A 15,155-nucleotide genomic window follows, 5' to 3' on the forward strand; every position below is an offset into this window, starting at 1 on the left:
TTATTTGTTTTGGGTGTTGAATCTGTTAAGTTCTTTATAGATTTTGGATGCTAAACCTTTATCTGGTATGTCATTTGCAAATTTCCTCTCCCATCTCATTGGTTGCCTTTTAGTTTTGTTGATTGTTTCCTTTGCTATGCCAAAGCTTTGTATCTTGATGGGGTCCCAACAGTTCATTTTTGCTTTTATTTCCCTTGCCTTCGGAGATGTGTTGAGTAAGAAGTTGCTGTGGCTGAGGTCAAAGAGGTTGTTGCCTATTTTCTCCTTTAGGATTTTGATGGTTTCCTATCTCACATTTTTATCTTTCATTTATTTTGAGTTTATTTTTGCATATGGTGTAAGAAAGTGGTCCAGTTTCATTCTTCTGCATGTCCAGTTCTCCCAGCACCATTTTCTAAAGAGACTGTCTTTTTTCCATTGGATATTCTTTCCTGTTTGGTCAAATATTAGTTGGCCGTACATTTGTGGGTCCAATTCTGGGTTCTCTATACTATTCCATTGGTCTATGTGTCTGTTTTTATGCCAATTCCATATTGTCTTGATGTTTATGACTTTGTAGTACAGGCTATGTAGTCCAGGATTGTGATGCCTCCTGCTTTGGTTTTCTTTTTCAACATTACTTTGGCTATTCGGGGTCTTTTTTTCATTCCCTACAAATTTTAGGATTGTTTCTTCTAGCTCTGAGAAGAATGCTGGTGCTATTTTGATTGGGATTGCATTGAATGTGTAGATTGCTTTGGGTAGTATCTACATTTTAACAATATTTGTTCTTCTAATCCATGAGCATGGAATGTTTTTCCATTTCTTTGTGTCTTCTTCAATTTCTTTTGTAAGTTTTCTATAGTTTTTAGCATACATATTTTTTACCTCTTTGGTTAGGTTTATTCTAGGTATTTTATGGTTCTTGGTGTAATTGTAAATGGGACTGATTCCTTGATACCTCTTTCTGTTGCTTCATTATTGGTCTATAGAAATGAAACCAATTTCTCTACATTGATTTTATATCCTGTGACTGTATTGAATTCATGTATCTGTTTTAGCAGTTTTTTGGTGGAGTCTTTTGGGTTTTCCACATAGAGTATCGCGTCATCTGTGAAAAGTCAAAGTTTGACTTCTTTGCCAATTTGGATGCCTTTTATTTCATTTTGTTGTCTGATTGCTGAGGCTAAGACTTCCAACGTTATGTTAAACAACAGCGGTAAGAGTGGACATCCCTGTTGTGTTCCCAGTCTCAGGGGGAAAGCTCTCAGTTTTTCCCCATTGAGGATGATATTAGCTGTGGGAATTTCATATATTGCTTTTATGATGTTAAGGTATGCTCCTTCTATCCCAACTTTCTTGAGGGTTTTTATTAAGAAAGAATGCTATATTATGTTAAATGCTTTTTCTGCATCTATTGACAGGATCATATGGTACTTCTCCTTTCTTCTATTAACATGATGTATCACACTGATTGATGTGGATATTGAACCAGCCCTGCAGCCCAGGAATGAATATCACTTGATTATGGTGAATAATTATTTTAATATACTATTGAATTTGATGTGCTGGTAACAAGCTGAGAATTTTTGCATCAACCATGTTCATCAGGGATATTGACCTGTAATTTTCCTTTTTAGTGGGGTCCTTGTCTGGTTTGGGTATCAAGGTAATTGTGCCTTTGTAGAATGAGTCCAGGAGCTTTCCATTTCTATTTTTTGGAACAGCTTGAGAAGAATAGGTATTAATTCTGCTTTAATGTCTGGTAGAATTCCCCTGGGAAGCCATTTGACCCAGGACTCTTATTTATCGGGAGATTTTTGATAACTGATTCAATTCTTTGCTGATTATGGGTCTGTTCATATTTTCTATTTCTTCCCGTTGGAGTTTTGGTAGTGTGTGGGTGTCCAGGAATTTGTCCATTTCTTCTAGATTGTCCATTTTATTGACATATAATTTTTTAGTATTCTCTAATAATTGTTTGTATTTCTGTGGTTGGTTGTGTCCTCTCCTCTTTCATTCATGATTTTATTTATTTGGGTTATTTCTCTTTTCTCTTTGGGAAGTCTGGCTGGGAATTTATCAATTTTGTTTACTCTTTCAAAAAAACAACTCTTAGATTCATTGATCAGTTCTGGTTTTTTTTTTTTTTTGGATTCTATATTGTTTATTTCTGCTCTAATATTTATTATTTCTATTCTTCTTCTGGCTTTGGAGTTTCTTTGTTGCTCTGCTTGTAGTTCCTTTAGGTGTGAGATTAGGTTCTGTATTTGGGATTTTTCTTGCTTCTTGAGATAGACCTTGATTGCAATGTATTTTCTTCTTAGGACTGCCTTTGCTGAATCCCAAAGGGTTTGGACTGTCATGTTTTCATTTTCATTTGCTTTAATATATTTTTTAATTTCTTCTTTAATTTCCTGGTTGACTCATTCATTCTTTAGTAAGGTGTTCTTTATCCTCCATGCTTTTGGAGGCTTTCCAATTTTTTTCTTGTGGTTTATTTCAAGTTTCATAGTGTTGTGATCTGAAAATATGTATGGTATGATCTCAATCCTTTTGTATTTGTTTAAGGCTGTTTTGTGACCTAGCATGTGATGTATTTTGGGGAATCTTCCATGTGTACTCAAGAAGAATGTGTATTCTTCTGCTTTTAGATGAAAGGTTCTGAATATATCTGTCAAGTCCATGTGGTCCAGTATCATTCAAGGCCATTTTTTTCTTTATTGATTTTCTGCCTAGATGATCTGTACATTGCTCTGAGTATTAAAGTTACCTACAATTACAGTATTATTATCAATAAGTTTTCTTATCTTTGTTATTAATTGGTTTATATATTTGTGTGCCTCCAAGATGACACCAGAAACATTTACAATTTTTAGCTCTTCTTGATGGATAGACCCCTTAATTATGATATAATGCCCATCTTCATCTCTTGTTACAGTCATTAATTTAAAGTCTAAGTTTGTCTGGTATAAGTATGAGTACTCCAGCTTTCTTTTGATCTCCAATAGCATGATAGATGGTTCTCCATTCTCTCACCTTCAGTCTGCATGTTTCCTAAGTCTAAAATGAATCTCTTATAGACAGCATATAGATGGATCTTCCTTATTATCCATTCTGATACCCTATGTCTTTTGATTGAGGTAGTTAGCCCATTTATATTCAGAGTTATTGAAAGATATGGTTTTAGCGTCATTGTATTATCTGTAGGTTTCGTGTTTGTGGTGTTGTCTCTGATCCTTTGTAGTTTTTGTTGCTTTCCACGCACAGAGTCCTCCTTAAGATCTCCTGCAAGGCTGGGTTAGTGGTCATGAATTCCTTTACCTTTTTGTTTCTATGGGAAAGCCTTATCTCCCCTTCTATTCTGAATAACAGCCTTGCTGGATAAAGGATTTTTGGCTGCATATTTTTCCTACTCAGCACATTGAATATATCCTGCCACTCCCTTCTGGCCTCCCAAGTTTCAGTGGACGGGTCTGCTACTATTCTTATGTATCTACCCTTGTAGGTTAAAGTGTATTTGTCCCTAGCTGCTTTCAGAAGTCTCTCTTTATCTTTGTATTTTGCCAGTTTCACTATTATATGTCATGGTCTTGACATGTTCTTGTTGATTCTGAAGGGAGTTCTCTGTGCCTCCTGGATTTGGATGTCTGCTTTCTTCCCCAGGTTAGAGAAGTTCTCAGCTATAATTTGTTCAAATAAACCTTCTGACCCTTTTTTTTCTCTCTCTCTTTCCTTTTTCTGGAACTCCTATGATGTGATACATTACGTTTCATTGAATCACTCAGGTCTCTAATTCTCCCCTTGTGGTAAAGTATTTTCAGCTTTCTTTTTCTCAGCTTCATCATCTTCCATAATTCTTTCGTCTATTTCACTTACTGCTTCCTCCATCTATTTCCCGTCTGCTTCCTTCCTCTATTTCCCGTCTGCTTCCTCCATCCTTGTTGTCATTGCATCTAGTTTATTTTACATCTCATTTACAACATTTCTTACTTTGTCATGATGATTTCTTAGGTTTTTGGTCTCTGCAGCAATATATTCTCTGCTGTCTTCTATGCTTTTTTCAAGCCTAGCTATTAGTCTTATGACTATTATTCTAAATTATTGTTCTGATATATTATTTATATCTTTTTTGAGGAATTCTCTGACTTTCATTTCTTCCTGGAATTTCTTTTGAGGAGAAATCTTCCATTTCATCATATTGGCTAGTTTTATTTTATGTGTTTTATGTGTTATGCACCCTGTACCTGTGAGTAATACAATATTAAAAAGAGGTCATACACTGTCCATGGCCTGGCATGTCAGGCAGTGTTTTTGGAGTGTGTTGTGTGCTCTCTGTTGTGTCTCTGGTTTCTTTATCTCACTACTCATAGTGGTGGTTTGGACCTTCAGCCAGGTGTGCTTTGACTTGTTCACTGAAGTAACTCTGTGGTGCAGAAAGGCTCCCCAATTCCTTTTCCCTAAATCTTCCTCCTACTCCCCTCTCTTTCTCTCTCTCTCCCTCAGTCTCTGCTGAGCACTAGTGGAACTGGCCAGACCCGACCCCTAGCCCTGATTTGCTTTTGAAGAAGCACCACTCTAATCCATGTTCTTTGAATGAACTTGATATTATTGGTACATGTAACCTAGACCTATCACCCCAATTTTACTATCCACTGTGATTGGTTTAGGAATTGGTTTAATCCACGACTTTTGTTTTAGTGACTAAAAAGGAGACATCCACTTTGGCAATGACCTTGAGCTTGAGAACATATAAGCTTCAGGCTGCTGTTTGCTATGGATCCTGGAACTAAAGCTAACATAGAGGCAAGATTCAGGAGATGAAGAAATGGTCCAGAAGACATTGTTGAGCCTGAATATGAAGCCTACATGGAAGTAGCCAGTTCTGAACTTTCCAGTTACTTACACCAGAGAAATTCTTCCCCTGCCCAAGATAACTTTGGTCAAGTTTTCTGTTGCTTCTAAAATAAAAGTTCCAAATTGATTTAGTAAATAAATGCATGGAGCTGGAAAATCAGGTGTAAGAGAAGTAATATCTCTCTGAGAATAGAAAGGTCTCTCCTATGTAGTGATTATCAATAATTGTCAACATCCTGCACACTCAGGGATTGACATTTATTTTAGTGTCAGACCTCACCATGTACAATTCTATGAAAAAACTCTCAAAGAGAACAGAAAATGAGACCAATGTAATGAAAAGTCTTTTACTGTGATTGTCAAATTTTTTCCCCACCCCCATCCCTTCCTATCAAGTGGCCTTTTCCACCTAACACATCAGTTAATTGGCACAGAATACTTGGTTGGTGTAAAATCTCCTGCCTGATTTTCTTCTATTGAGTCAGCAGAGGTTGTAAGCTGGGGGTTGGTGGTGAGACTGATAATGATGATGATGATGATGATGATGATGATGATGATGATGATGTAATAGCCACCATTATTGAGGGCTTCCTATATTCCAAGAACTGTACTAAGAGTGCTAGATGTACAATTCCCTCAAACCTTCACTGAAGTCCTGTGCATTATGTACCATTTTCCTGTATACAGATGAGGGAACTGAGACTCATTAATGTTCATTATTTAGTCTTATTACCCCAGTGTCAGAGGTCAAATACAATAAAATCTACCTGATTCCAATATCCACTCCCACACCGCATTGTAGCAATAGTCTGTGAGTTTACAGTGTACTGGGAGCTTTAAGTGATTAATAACAACTTGGTCATTGGGTCAGTGGAGAGTTTCCCCACTTGCTTCCACTGGTTTGAGACTAACACACAATATTTTCAGAGTCTAAGGTAGCTTGATAGATGCCTAGCCAAGTCCAGGGTCTTAGAGAAAAGTTAATTATGGCAGAGAGATCAACATTTGTACTATGCATTTGGAATTAATACATAATTACCCTGAAGTATGCTATTCTTATTGACCACAGATACACAAAACAGATGAGGATGTGGTCCAGAGAGGTAAGCTCCTCCAAGAAACTCACTGACTAAAGATAAGAACCTGACCACCTTGGACTCACCCTCTGAATAGATCCCTGTTTCTCAGAAAAACTTTAAATCTGAACCATAACCAAGACCCTGGAGCTGGGGTTAGGATAAAGGGCTTGGCATTCCAGTGGTCCAACCACCAGTGCTCATCATTGAATATTCCAGGGCAACTATGTGCTCGAGATTAGTGCTGCTTCAATGGAGGAAATTAGAAATCATCTGTTGAAAATCGGTTACAGACCACATTCTTAGGCTTTATCTTTCTCAGTCAAATAGTAATCAGTCATCAGGATCTCTCAGTAAATGTGACAGGCCAACTGCATGAACAAGAAGACCCAGAAGACCATAATATTCTTATTTGTAGTCCCCTTTTCCATCAGTTTGACATATGCTGACATTTCCTGAAACATTCCAATAGCTACTTTGTGCATCTTTTCACCACTCTGGGAAAGTCAGTATTGTTGGTGCTTTCATCTTTGAGTCTGCAAAACTAGGAAACTCACCTCCTCCAAGCTAAGGACAAACTTCTTTTTTAGAAATAAAGGGAGGGATCACCTGGGTTGCTCAGTCAGTAAGTGTTCAACTATTGATTTCCACTCAGGTCATGATCTTGCAGTTGGTGAAATCAAGTCCTGCTTCAGGCCCTGCACTGACAGTGTGGAGCCTGTTTGGGGTTCTCTCTCTCTCTCTCTCTCTCTCTCTCTCTCTCTCTCTCCCCCTCTGCCTCTCTCCTTCTCTCTTTTTCTAAAAATAAATACATAAACTAAAAAAAAAAAAAGAAAAATGGAGGAAAATGTCATCAGGTAAGTCCCCTGGTAGTGAACAGGGCCACCATTCATCACCCCAAACACTATCCTGTTCTTTGAAAACAAAGCGGTGGCAAAGCTACAGTAGGTGTTGGAACTTAAGGGCTTACAACGACCAGACATGATTTAAATGAGTGATGTGAGAAAATAGGTAGTACTAGAGCACATAATATCTGGGAGCATCCAGAAGGCAGTTTTGCAAAGTGTCTAATACTAGAATTTGAAGGCAGAATATCTGAGATTCAATCCTGGCTCTCCTTACAAATTGTGTCTGTTTGTATATAATTTATCTAAGCATTTCATGCCTCAGTTTCCTCATCTGTAAAATGGAAATAAGACTAACCTTAGAGGACTGCTAAAATGATTACATGATATTGTCTATATAAGTCTTCAGCACAGTTCCTGACAAAAAGTCAATACTCACTAGATTTCCTTACCTTTAAAAAGTAATATAGGAAAATACATATTTTCCATAAAGTCTCAACTGACATGACTTCAACTCACTAGAGTGGGAAAAAAAGGATGTTTTGTTGGTCCTGGGGAATGTGAAACACATATGAATCACTTCCATAACCTATACACTTGCCATTTATTCTAGGCAATTAATGTTTTATTTTATTTCCTGACTATAAATTGTGCTTTCCATTTGAACATCCTTTAGTAAACACAGACTTGTCCTTGAAAAGTATAAGAATCAACATGAACTAGGTAGGAAATCAAGAGAGGAAACTGCATATATTTTGCTAAGTAAAATTTAAAGTCCTATTTTATCTAATTGAACACAAGTAACTCTAGGAAGTACATCAAAGGGCCAAAATGTTTTTATATAAAAACTAGCAGAAGCAGATAAACAATACCCAAGGCCAAACTAAATACACACCAAACTTGAAAAAAGTTCACAAGAGGAAATGTGCTAGCAAATTAAGTATATAGAAAAGTGTTCCTAACCTTCAAAAATATTAGTCAAAACAATCATGAGGTACTATTTTGATTTATCACACTAGCCATAATTTTTTTAATGGAGATAACCAAAGACTAGAAAAATTCAGCGAGCAATCCTATATTTGTGTTGAGAGTTTATTGTGTAATAGGGATGCCATTAGGAAATATGGATCCAATCTTCAAAAGTGTCCAAAGACAGACTCCATAATGTTAATTATGAGAGTCACCTCTGAAAATAGTCCAAAGTTACAGAAAAAGTTTTACGTCAAATATACAAATACATTTTTTCAGCCAAAATATTTACATGAGATATTTGCATTTTTAATTGATACATAGTAGTTTTACAGTGTTAAAATAATAACTAAACACAAGGAGAAAACATGAAGTGGAATGCCAAGAATTTTTCTATAGTTCTTGTCCTCAAGGAATCTACAATCTAACTGAGGATGATAAAGCCCATATTAGAAAAAAACTTGAGAATAATATAATAATATTATAAAAACTGGAGAATAACATAAAGAACAAAACTTGGATGCTGCAGAGAGGCAAAGTAAAATAACAGATTAATATATGGATCTTTCTTTTTTTATATGCATCTTCAATATTAAATGTAATACAAGTCTATTGCAGAAAGTCTGAACAATACAGGATAAAGTAAAACAAGGAATATGAAATTGTCTTAATTTTCTTAGATAAATTTCATTTAATTTATTCTTGTCTCCTTGTGTTTAATTATATTTTTCCTTCAACAAAAACATCCTATCCTTCACTCAGATGAGATGGGACCTGACAAAGAGTAGGTAGAGATCCACATAGTAAAAGGCAGAGTCTTTCCAATACGTCTGTGATTTTGTGGCAATCATTTAGACACTAATACCATTAATGGCCCCAAATGATATTTTAAAGGAAAAATTACAAGATAAATATGCATTTGCAGGGACAGAGTCTGTCCAGGTATCATCTATTTTATAGGCTGACTACCAACCTGTATTCAGGAACGCCACCCCCAAGATGTCAGCATATGGAAGGTTTTAGTTCTCATTCCAGACTTATGTTAAAATGTTGTAGAAAAAAAACGCATAACTGTGCTAACTATTCATAGGATGGTGGTTGCAATTTATTTTGTAATGGCTTTCAAAACCTATACACAATACCTGATTTTTAATACCCTCCTTGACTAGTCCTTTAATAATGTGTTATTAACCTGATTGTCAGGAGAATGGGACATGACCCTCCAGTGATGAAGAGTTCTTTTCAGAGTCCACAGATGGACATGAGGGGCCTAGAAATCATCTGAAGTCAATGAGAAAAACTTCTCTAATCGCAGGTAACTCCTCTCAGTCTCCCCCCACCCCCACACACACACACACTCACACACACACTCACACTAATATGTTCCAGAGAGAAGATCCACAGTGATGAGGTTTAGGTAGGCCACTTTCATATATTGATGATGATGATGATGATTTATTTCAGAGAAACAGAGAGAGAGACTGAGCAGCAAGAGAGGGGCAGGGGGGGGGAGAGAGAGAGAATCTTAAGCAGGCTCCCGGCTCAGCACAGAGCTGAATGCAGGGTTGGTTCCCACAACCCTGGGATCATGACCTGAGCCAAAATCAAGAGTTGGACGCTCGTCTTACTAAGCCCCCCAGGTACCCTGCATATTGATTCTTTTGAATTAAACACTCTGACCCTCCTCTCTTCTCCTGAAAGCAGGAAACAAATTCTCCATGTGAAGGCTACCATCCCTGTATCTGGAAGGTAGAAGGCATCGTTAGTGCCAGAGACAGGGAATCCAGAGCAGAGAGGGCTGTATAAACAAACTTTGTTACTTCTTCACTTATTTGCTACCCCAAGACCAAACACCTTTGTTAATTCTTCACAAATGATTGTTTGTTTCTTCGTTTAAAAGATATAAAAGCTGCCTGCTTTGGTCACTTTGGGAAAGCCTCATATTTCCATGAGCTCCTTATGTTCACAATTAAAATTTGTTTTTCTCCTGTTAATCTGTTACATCACTTTAATTATTAGGCCATCCAAGGAACCTAGAAGGGGAATTTTCCCCTCTACAAAAGCTTCCACAGAATCCTGAAAATTTCCAAAAGCCAAAATACCAGAGCCACTGCTCAAGGCTTGAAAACTAATTTACAGTTTGACCTTACGTAAGTCACTTGGTCACAGTGTTAACTCAGTTTCCCCTCCTCCCAAATAATAATTTATTTCTATTCTGAAAAATCTTCAAAGGGTAAAGGTTGAATGAAATAAAGTGCTACCTATACATCTGCTATTATTATTTCTTTACCCTTTCTCTTTTCCCTTCTGAGAGATCTTGTGAAATTTAGCCACGAAGGTTCTTTGGGGAAAAATACAAAATTTCCCCCATGCCATGCTTTATGTATTTTTCTTTTTGAAGATATTTTAGTATTCTGTGCTCACTGTTGACTGAAAATTGTTATTCCAATTTGGCCTAATAGCCAAGGAAATTTTTAAATTAAGGATAAATAAAAACAGTACATATGCATTTGTGCCCATCAACTTAGAGATGGAAGACAGCATGAACAAACATCGAAATGGCACCCCATGATTCCAGGCTGATTTAAAAACCTCAGCAAGGTGCTATTTTAAGAGCAAAGCAGCTTTGCTAAGGAAACAAGCAACACTATACTGCTTCAGCACTGAACTCCAGTAGCAGAATATTTCCATGAGAAAAAGAAACTCCAGTTAATGTGATTTTGCCCTAAAAGAAGGAGGCTTGAGCAAATAGCAAAGACATCATCACCATGATTGCTCTCATGGCTCTGTTACTCTGCCCGTGAGAAGCAGCATGTGTGCAAACACACACACACGCACAAAAATACGTCAAAGCAATGGATGGCTCTTAAGGACAACACTTAAGCAACATCTGACAGCATTAGGTCTAGGGATGATGGTCTGGCTTGAATTTGATGCAGAAGCTCCACAATCAGCCAACATTTAGGGACAAAGTTTTTATTTTGCTACCCTCTCAGGAATGAATGAGACCCATCTAACGCTGGCCTGGGAAACATGCAGCTTCTGAAATCCAAGTAACAGGGACAAAGAACTATGCGGGGGGGAGAGAGAGCCACTTGGTTTCTTAAAGACATAATTTTTATTCCCCCTAGTCCCAGGAGGGAGCACCCAGCTCTCTTTTTCACTGCATACCAAGGAACCATATATGGTTTCTTCCTCCTCATAAACTGCTTTACACTTAGGGGAAGAACATTTCTTTAAAAATTATGTGGAGGGACTATTATGTATAAGCAAAACACATACTCCAATTTAAAAGAATTTAAGTGAATCCTAGGAAGATTCCTTTAAGGATTCTGTGACAGTTTATTAAATGTCAGCTTGATTGGGCTAAGGAATGCCCAGATAGCAGGTAAAACATTACTTCTGGGTGTGTCTGCGAGGCAATTTCCAGAAGAGATTAGCATTTGAATCAGTAGACAGAGTAAAGAAGATCCTCCCTCACCATGGCTGAGCATCACCCAATCCATTGGGGGACCAAATAGAACAAAAATGCCAAGGAAGGGTGAATTCTCTCCTCTCTTCTGCCCTAAGACATCCAAAGTTCCTGGCTCTCAGGCCTTTGGATTCAGATTGAATTACACCACCAGATTTCCTCATTCTCCAGCTTACAAAAGGCAGATTGTGGGACTTTTCAGCTTCCATAACCACATGAGCCAATTCCTAGAATAAATCTTATACACACACACACACACACACACACACACACACACTTTATGAGATATATATGAGATCTCATATATATATATGAAATTATATATATATAATATTTCCTGTTGGCTTTGTGTTTCTAAAGAGCACTGACTCTAATTCTAATTCTAATTCCATAATTAGAATAATCATTTTGTATTATCTAGTTCACGACCTTTTCTGGAATCTTTGCTATTGCTCACGATATGTAGGTACTTAGGCAATATGCAACACCTCTACTAATGGGGAGCTCACTACTGTAGCATGAAAAGTTCTGTTCATCATTCATTTATGCATTACTCACAAATGTATTAAATTTCTACTATCTGGTACTGTGCTAGGGGCTAGAAGCACAGCAGCGGACAAGAAATCTCTCACAGGAGCTTTGAATTTAGTGGAAGATACGACTAAGTCAGAAGTGACATTATAGCACTTCTTATTTTTAACTGAATACTCATATGTAAATCCCACTCACTGTTGTGGATTAAGCCCCTAGCAATACATACAAGTTCAATTTATATCCCACAGACAAATCCATCAGGCATTTGAAGACAATAATCACAGCTTCTCAAGTTAAAACCCCTAATCCATTCATTCAATTTTTTTCAAGCATCTACAATGGGCCATGTTATGAAGATACAGCATATTAAATACTAACACAGCTCCCTTCAATTGTCATCCCTCCTTGCATCTACCACGTTTTTATAGGCAGAAGTCCTCCTGTCCAAATAGCTCTCTATTTTCCACTTTAAATACTAACAATCACCACTGTATGAGAGATTTCTCTACATACAGAACTAAGTGGCACAGCCCCTGCTATCAAGGAACAAACAGACTGATTGCAGAGCCATGTGTAGTTGTTTCATTTATGTCATTTATCATGAATGCACTAACCTATACCTGATTGATAGACGTCCCTATTTATCGCTATCCAAGATATCTAAAAATATGCAAATGTAACAATATGATGTGGTTTTCATTTATTGAAAGCAGTGTAAAATGGTGTCAAACATTGAGCTTTGAGTGTGGAGGCTACGCATAGTCATTCAAGATTGTTAAAACCATAAAGCCCACTGACCTAACCCAGAGCAATTTATGCTTTATTCCTTTTCCTAGATTATTTCCTGAGACCTAGGGCTGCAGTTTATTCTGTGAAGCACAATGCAACATTTTGAGACCCTACTGAAACACCAAGGCTTGCAGTTTGCCAAGAAAACTCTTTTGGCAAGTGCTCCAGGTCAATCTTCACTCTTTCGTCTCCACGTTAGCTACAGGTCAGGTTACTTTGGCTGCAATCTGGAACTTCTTTATTTGGGAAAGTCAAAGAACACAACTCATTGTTTTTTACCTTTTCCCTTTTTTCACCAAAACACTACAAACTACATAATCTACTTCCAACATTTTCAGAGGCGTAGGGAACATTTTGATGGTGATTGTGATCGTTTTTATTTCTTCTACTTTCTTGGTGTGACTCTCTGACTTTCATCATTGAGTTCCCCAAGAACCTCTCTACCCAGTTATCATTCGGTACAGCAAACATTGCTTCTTTAATCGGATTACTTTGATATAACCATTTTTGAGATGAGAATATATTAATACAGCCTAAAGCAGAAGCATTTCAGTTTCAGATTCTTAAATTGACACTTAATGAATGTTAGGTTGAGCCTACTGCATCTCTGAGGCTAACGCCAGCCATGCGTTGCTAACTCTCAGCCCTTTGGCAGGGCCTAGAGATGAAAGGAAGGTTGGGATCAGCCAGCAGACAAACCACAGATATTCCGTTACCTCCTCAACCAGGCCTTTCTGGTACACCCAATCTGGAGTCGTAACCACAGCACTCCTTCATATCACTTTTTTTGGTTTATTCAAAGTATTTTTCACAATCTGAAATTAACGTATTCATTTATTTCTTAACTTGTTTTATTAAATAAACTTTTATGACTATTAACTTATTTATAGCCTCAATACCATCCACCTCCACCCCTAACTTGATATAAGCTAGAGGAAGGGGCGGGAGGGGCCCTACCCATCTTGTTTATTACTGAATCCCTAGCTGGTACATGATGAGCAGATAGAAACACTGAATAATAAATGATTGAACCAGAAGATCAGAAGATGTATCTTTCATAGTTGTTCATCTCAGAAAAAGAAATGATCAATCATTCTAGGCCAACTGATTACACTTAGCATTTACTTCTATTTTACATAGACATCATAACTTGACTGACTTTTTTCTGACAATTATAATTGAGATATGTGTTTTATTTTTATCAACTAAATGAAATTGATAAATTGCTAGATCATTAAACTGATTCTATTTGATCTTTGAGGGTCTAGAGTTTGCATACCTGGGTTTCTGTAGGATTACTAATACTTGCGTAGGTTAGATATTGATTGAGCTGGCCAGAAATATTTAATTACAACATGATCTTTCATTAACAGTTCTAGATTTCAGGGAAAAATTATCAATTAACTTTATAAGAGTTAACACAAAATATTCAATAATATACAATATCATCTGTAATGGAATTTCCAGGTAATGTCTTTAGGATCAGTACAGAGACTGACTTAATTATAATAGTTTCTTCCTGCCTCACTGGCTACTTTTCAGTTCTCCTTGTTGGTTCTGCTTCCTCTATCTGATGTGGATCCTTTTATTTTCTATCTACTTAGTCCCCATAAATAATAACATTTAATCTTGTAATAACTGTATATCCTTCATTTGGCTTTTCCTTTTAGTTGCAAATCAATATATTTAGCTACCTAATCCACATTTCCCCTTGCATATACTTAGCTCTCACTTAATCCAAAACGGAACTATTGATTTCTTCCCCTAAATACATCCCTCAATCATACCAACCATTTGCCTAAACCATCAACATTAAAGTTATCCTCATTTTCTAACTTTCTCTCAGCATTACTCCATGTCTCACCAGCTCAAAGGGGCTAAGATTCTAGAAAAAAAATGAAACCAACTATAGTCACAGCCAAGGTGTTGATGAAGAATCTACTTCTGGGGGAAATATATTTTAAAGGGTGATGACCTGGATTGGTACAGCAGATGACCTCTTAGGAAAATAATGGGAATATTACTGATTGAACAACCACCTTTCCCAGCTGTGTCTGGACCGGCTGCTCTTATGCCCAGGCACTTGGGAAAATCCAGCTGTGTCTTCTCATATTCTGACAAATGTCTATGATCAAACACCAAAAAAGTACCAGTGGAAGAGGATGCATTTAAGATGTACTTGGTTCCTATTTGCATGGCTATGCCACTATCCTGTGGTGTGGAGTTAGGAAATGTGTCTGGTTGATGGGGCAGTAACACACAGGTGTGAGTCCAAACCACAAACAGACAACAACACCTGAACCCAGAGTTAGAACACTGATTCTTCTCTAAGACAACCCTGTTTCCTTTAAGGTCTATTGTAGGACAGAGAGAGAATATAAACTCTGAATCTTTCTACAACATTCTGGGAGAAAGTTATTCTATAAACTGGCTGTGTATAGATAGTGAAACCGACAATTTTTTTTTCAAATTAATAAAATTCATTCAAAAGAAAATTTGCAATTCATTTGTTCTTTAATTTACTCTCTTAATAAGCACATATTGAGAACAAAATAGGCATTGAGGCAATAAACCAGTCCCCAAGAAGAGAGAGAAACCAACACATAGTTCTTATCCTCACTGAGTTCACAGTTC

The sequence above is a fragment of the Panthera leo genome, chromosome D2, assembly GCF_018350215.1.
Source record: "Panthera leo isolate Ple1 chromosome D2, P.leo_Ple1_pat1.1, whole genome shotgun sequence".
In the NCBI taxonomy this organism is placed as follows: domain Eukaryota; kingdom Metazoa; phylum Chordata; class Mammalia; order Carnivora; family Felidae; genus Panthera; species Panthera leo.